Raw genomic sequence first — 7,043 nt, 5'->3', positions numbered from 1 at the left:
TTTTTGAGAGTGGTTATGCCAATGCAAACATAGATTGTCTTTATTATGTCAAGCGGCAAAAGGAGCTTATAAAACAGTTTTATTGACATATGTACATATATAAATTGTTGACATTGCATAGGACTCAGTGGTTTGAATATATTAAAAAGAGTTGTGCAATCATCACTACAATCAATTTTAGAACCTTCTCAGACTCATCGTTAGAAGCTCCCCTTCTCCCCCGCCCTCCCCTGGCATTATCCTATAGTCCTCGGGTGCTGTCATCCGGCCTGGTTCTGCCCCCTCATCACGACTGTTCACATGTTTGAGCCTACTGATGCAGACACCGTGTCAATCCCCCCCCAAGGGCCGTCCTCCTTTTTGCTACTGCTCCACTTCACCAAGTTCATGTCCTTCTCCAGGAACTGGTCTTTCCTGATACCATGCCCCAGGTGCCATCACCCTAAGACACTATTGATCTAGTTACCGTCTCTGTAGATAGACCCATCCTGGATCTCACATATTGTTGAACTTAGTTTTGTCTTGTCTTTGGAGCATGTCAAATAAAGGGAGTCACACAGCATGTGCTATTTTAAGATTGACTTCTTTAATTAGGATAATGCCTTTGAGATTCGTTCAAATGCTGTGTGTATCAATAGTTTTCTTCTTAATTGCTGAGTGATATCCCATAGTACATACCCCACTGCTTATCCATCGCTTATTGAAAGGCTTTTTTAGGTGGTCTCTCGTCTGGGGCTATGACGGATAAAGCCGCTGTGCACACCGTGCCTGGGCCCCCGTTTCGCCAGGGGAGCACCCTATCTTAGAGCAGGCTGGCTGGCTCCGAAGGCGTTTCCCTTTATCAGAAACTGCCAAACAGCTCTCCAGAGGGATCACACCACTTGGCAATGAAGGGAGGCCAGGCTGTTGCTCTGCCAGCACCGTGCCTTCTAGGGTGTCTCTCTACCAGGACTCATTTCCTCATGGCTCAGGATGTCGGCCATCTTTGTAGACCAGGGGTCCTCAAACTTTTTAAACAGGGGGCCAGTTCCCTGTCCCTCAGATGGTGGGAGGGCCGGACTGTAGTTAAAAAAAAACAAAACTATGAGCAAAGTGCTATGCACACTGCACATATCTTATTTTGAAGTAAAAAAACAAAACAGGAACAAAGACGGAAGCACTGACCATTTGCATTAGCACTGAGGGCTATTTGTGTTATCCCTATGATGCGACCCCCCAGAAACCACCCCAACCAACTAACCAACTTAAAAAAAAAAGGCCTCCTACCTTCAGAAAAAAGGCCCCCCTTAACTGCAAAAAAAAAAAAAAATAGACCTCCTAACTTCAAAAAGAAAAAACCCAAACGTGTTCTTACCTCGGTCCTCAGGCAGCAGCAGGCTCTGCACAGGCAAGCTCCTGACTCCTCGGATCACACCTGAGACAGAGAGGAGGGGAGTCAGAGAGTGCGGCTCACATTCCAAACATGCGCACTGCGGGCCTGGGAAGAGTCAGAGGCAAAAACACCTAGCGGGCCAGATAAATGTCATTGGCAGGCCACATGTGGCCCGCGGGCCGTAGTTTGAGGACCCCTGTTCTAGACGCTTGTTTCCCATCCAGATGTCCGTCTTTTGCCCCTCTGATGGTTGTCTATTTTCTCACAGTGGTGTTTTGGGGGCCCTGCATACATCAGCTCTGAACTCAAGCAGCCCTTTGTCAGATGTCCGGCAGGCAGAATGCCCTCTGTAACTTGTCGTGTCCTCAGTTCCCCAAGAGCAGACCTGACCTGGGCTGGTGCCTCAAGTCCAAGCAGGCCTGTCCGAGTGCGCCTAGCCTCCCTGCCAGCCGGTGGCTGGTCTCTGTCTGGCGCTGCCCCTGGCTCTCAGGGGTCCCTCTTGTCCACTGGAAAGTTCGGAGGCCCCATTTTCTGAGCTTTGCTGCCTTACATTCAGGTAGGGAACAGAGTAGAAAATGAGTGAACAAAGGTCCACGTGGCTGCCACGGGGCCTTCTGCACACCTTTGCTGTGGCCTGGGGGCTCTCTCCAGGAGAACGCCAACTGAGCCCAGGGCCCTGGGAGAAAACTGTGCAGACCAAACCTCATCTCCTACATCAAGCCTGCATGGTATCATCCCAGCCCTGGTCGCTCTGTGGATCAGGCATGGGGCTGTTAAGTACACAACTCCAAGGGAGAGAGACACACGAGGCTGTCTGCTTCTGGAGAGATTCACAGTCTCAGAAGCCCCATGGAGGGTCATGAACATCAGAACTGACTAGATGGCAATGGGTTTGTTTGGGGGTCAGTCTCAAGATGCTCAGAGTGAGGAGCAGCTCAGAGAGGAGCCAGGCTTATAAGGGACAGAGACTTGCTCTAAGTCCCACTGAGCCTCTTTCCATCGAAACAGGGGCGCACATCTTCTGAACTCCCAGAGAGGGAAAGAGCATCAGAGAGAGGTCTAGGACAGACTCCAAGGCCCTAATGCTGGTCAGAGGCTTCACCTCTAGAGAGAGAGCTCTCAGGGGACACAAGACCAAGGATGGACCCCTCAGCTTAGGCCTGCAACACCCCCTTGATGCGTCTTCGGGGGCAGGTGTTAGAGGTCCCAGGAGCTGCTCGCTGTGGCCCCTGGGGGTCCCCCAGTGAGTCTTCTTCAGCAGGGAGACCGACCAGGACTCAGGGTCCCAGGAGGGGCAGATAGGCTCTCCCCCAGAGTGAAAGGCGACCAGGTGAGCTAAGCTATGTTGCCCTCCCTCCCTTCCTCTCCCAGCCCGCATAGCTGTGGCCAGCTCTGAAGGTGTTCTCTCGACTCAGCTGGCCACCCCTGCCAACAGCCTGCCAGCTCAGGATGTCTATGTCTGTAACTCTGTCTGTGTCTGTCTGCGACTGTGTCTGTAACTGCCACTGTGTCTGCGACTATGTTGTGTCTGCGACTATGTTGTGACTGTGACTGTGTTGTGTCTGGGACTGGGACTGGCCTGTATGACTGGGACTGTGTGACCAGGACTGGGACTTTGACAGGCCAGTTTGGAAAGCTCTGGCTCCTAGTGGCCTGGTTGTAGGGGTGTGTGTGTCAGGTGGTCTGGGTGTCAGGTGTCCAAGGAGCAGGAGCCCAGGGTTAAAGTCACATGTTTGACTGTTGGTGGCACCAAGGGTTGGCTACTCAGAGTTGTCATATACGGGGGTGGGGGGGTGGGCAAGGGTCTTTGGCCTTTGGGGGCTGCTGTTTGAGGCTTCTGAGGCACTGTATCTCTGGCATGGGCACGGGCGAGGCTGGCGCCTGCTCCTTCCCTTCCCTTCAGGGCCAGCCCAGAGCCAGGGCCCTGTTCACTGGCTCAGCAGCTGGGTCCAGCAGCCTCAGGGGTTCTTAGGGGCCTCATTAGAACCAACCTGGGGACGCATCAGGGCTGGGGTTCTGATGGGACCAGAACTACGGCTTCCCCGCGTGGACAGTTTTGATAAGGAGTATGCTGGGTTTTTCTCAGAGACTGTGGAGCTTGGACAAGCCGTCTGCTCACTGCCATCAAGTCCATGCCTGCTGAGACCCCAGAGGGCAGGGCAGCGCCCTGTGGGCTTCTGAGACTGCAACTCTTTTTTTGGGGGGTGGGAGTGGAGGGGCTTCCAAGAGTTTGTGGGAAATGAAAAGATCCTGGAATTTCTTTCTTTTTTTTACAGTTTTATTGGCACATAATCCATATATCATATAATCTAATGGTTCAATCATATCAAGGATTGTACAATCATTACCACAATCTTAGAACGCTTTTTTCATAGTTAAATCATTTTTCAAATGAGTTGTGTAATCACAATCAGTTCTAGTGCTCCCTCCCCCTTCCCGCATAAGTTGTTTGCTCCTCAAATCTCCTCACCCTCCCCATCTCCCTCCCCCCACCCCTACCTCCCTATCAACCATTGCTTGCCCGCTATCTGTGCTTCACAAACAGGGAAACAACAGAAGCAATGAAAACAACTAAAGTGATAAGGATAGAATAATAATATAATGATAAAAATACAAATAATGAGTAAGTGAGAAAAGACCACCATAAATGTATAAAAGGCCAGGGAGGAAATGTTTTTCATGGAACAAGCAAGAAACACTTGCACCTAGAACCATTTCAGGTTGGGTCAGGAGGGAGGTCAACTGACCAAGTATCCAGTTTGATCCAGTATCATCACAATTACAGGGATCTCTGTCTGATAGTAAAGCTGTGGGAGACCCTTGCCTGTGGCTAGAGGGGCTCTGCCAGAGGCTCAGTCTGACCAGAGACTCTGCAGATGGGTTTTGGGCTCCCACTGTCCTCCATAGCCTTCTACCAATTGGGGGCTCACCATTTAAGCTCTGATACTTTTCCCTTGGTCATATTTGGATTTTGTTATTGTCATCCTTGGGTCACACAAGCTGGTGTGCTTTGTCTGTGTGGACTTAGTTGACTCTCACTTAGATGGCTGCTTGTTTGACTATAAGGCTCTAAGACCCCAGACACTATTCCGATTGATAGCCAGGCACTGTCTGCTTTCTCCACCACACTTTGGAAGTCTTTATGGGAGCAGAAAGCCTCGTCTTTCTCCTGTGGCGCGGCCTTTCTTTCTCTCCATTTTGTTGATGTTGTTTTTTAAACAAACCCTGTTTTCCTTGTGAAGAAGAGTTCTGGTGTCAAAGTGGTTACACATTGGGCGAAGATCTGTAAGGTCCAATGTTCGAAACCAGCAGCTGCCCCTCGGGAGAAAGATGAGGCTTTCTAAACCCATAAAGAGTTACAGTCTTGAGGAACTGATGCCAGGGGCTTAGGTGGAGAGCAAATGTGAGAATAATGAGGGCAATGAATGTACAAATGTGTTTTACACAACTGATGTATGTATGGATTGTGATAAGAGTTGTATGAGCACCTAATAAAATGATAAACAAACAAACAAAAAGTTACAGTCTCAAAGCTTCCAAAAAAATGATTTTTTAAAAGTTACCGTCGCTGAGACCCACAAGGGCAGTTCTACCCTGTCCTCTAGGTCACTGTGAGTGGCCATCGACTCGATGGGATGGCATTGAACGTCCTTTGGGTTTGGTTACCATGCAGAAGGCAGCACAGGCATATTTCAGAGCCTAATGATCAGTTACGGTGCCAGGCTCAGGGCCCTAGTCACCTCCCTAAAGGCCAGGCCCACCTTGATTCAGTCTCTTGCTTCAAGACAGTCTCCCATGCCCACCCCGAGCCTGCTACTCTGCTGGCAGGGATGCAGGCCCAGCAGGCAGGGCCCACTTGACTGGCATTGTGTCTTGTAAGACAAGGGAATGACTTATTGGGGTGATCCATGGGCCCTGTGGAGAGGGATCAGCCCATCCTGGGAGTGCAGTCCTCGATGGGCCTCCGTTTCCCCAACCGGGATAAGAGGCTACTTGGCCCAGAGCTGCTGGTCTATGGACTGAGCTCCAAGGCCAGGGAGGGCCTGTGGTGGTGTGGCGGGCTGAGCTCTGGGCTGATCAGGGTTCAAATCCCCCCAGAGAGAGAGCCTGCCTCCATGGGGGCACAGCATCAGTAGCAACCCCACTCTATCCTACAGGCTGATGACAATGGGGTTGCTTGGGGTTTCCATGGGTTCTGACGCTGAGGAGGACACTCAGAGAGGTGACTGGTCACCCCTGCAGGTGTGAGGTGGGGGACAGAGGTCAGCAGAGTAACCTCTGAGCCCCAGTTTCATTCTTTTAGCCTTTGATAGGGGTGATGTAGCCCCTACCTCAGGTGAGGCAGAGTGAACTGTGTCGAATCCCCCTTGTAGATGCTTAGGGTGTGGGTTCCAATATTATTGTCACTGTCCTCAGAGCAGATCTTCCGAGGGGACAGGGGTGCAGCTGAGGGGGTGGGGGTGGCGAGGTGGTTCCCCAGATAGCCAGCTGGGAGCCCCACCCGGCCCTGAGAGCCCCACCCAGCACCATCTGGCAGATGGTGGCAGACTGATCTCAGTTGGCCAGGTGGCAGGACCGATAAGGCAGCCCCGCTGCCCCCCGCCCCTCAGGGTGGGAGGCTCAGGTGCTGCAGTTTCCTAAACTCCATTGACGATGAAAAAGGCAGGCTCTTTGGAGCTGTCCCAGCTGGTTTGAACTTTGACCTGTGGACTTAGGGGTCTGGGTGAATGCAGAGAGGAGTCTGAGGCCCACCCCTGAGGGGAGAAGGTTTGGCACCTCTCCACTGCCTCCGCCCCTCACTTCTAGTCCAGAGATTCTCCTGGGAAGTGTGGGAGGGACTGAGAACGCTTTGGATTCTACCTAAATCAAAACAGATGTGGCTGGGGATGCCGGGAATATGGTAACACAGGATGACCACCCAGGCCACCACTACAGGAAAAGAGAGGCTCTGAGCGTAGGCAGAATTCTCCACCTCTGCAGTAACTAAACACCCAGGACCGGGAACAAGATCCCACTCCTTCTGTCGTTTGTAGCTTACCTTCCTGGCTATTATTTGTCTCGACCTTGTCCGTGTGCGTTGGTGAAGGTTTATCTGTCAATGTTCCGTGTTCCCATCCAGCAGAACTTCATACACATTGGCTGGCAGCCCCTCACTGTTCCCACCTCCTCCCCGTGTCTCCTCCACTCCTCCTTTCCTGGCCCTTCTGAACTTGGTCCTTGGGGAAAGGCTGCCCTTCTGATCCTAAGAGGTTGAGTATTCTACCTCCAATACCTCCTGTTCCTCTTACAGACCTGTCTATGGCTTGGCTAAGGACCGAGTCATAAGGAGTAAGAATGCTCGCCCTTGGTCAGATGGCTACAATCCAATGTGTTTCACTTGCTTGGGCAAGATCAGGAATGGTCATAGCAGGCTGTTTCTTCTGGTCACTTCCTGGGGTCCCTGGGGGTCAGTAAGGTGATTTTTTTACTTACTGTTTTTGAATTTCATTTTAAGAGCAGTGTACAAGTGAATCCACGGAGAGAGCAACTAGATGAATAATTCACTCGGGTTGTGGCAGGGCAGGTAGGGGCTATTGGGGAGCCAATAGTCCTGGGTCCCAGAAGGAAGAGAATGCTCTAACACTGATGGTGGGACAATTACACAGCTCTCCTTAATATAGTTTACCATTGA

The sequence above is a fragment of the Echinops telfairi genome, unplaced genomic scaffold (genome assembly GCF_000313985.2).
Source record: "Echinops telfairi isolate 266 unplaced genomic scaffold, ASM31398v2 ScPeMD7_5;HRSCAF=22, whole genome shotgun sequence".
In the NCBI taxonomy this organism is placed as follows: Eukaryota; Metazoa; Chordata; class Mammalia; order Afrosoricida; family Tenrecidae; genus Echinops; species Echinops telfairi.
Note: the sequence above shows the minus strand (reverse complement) of the source record.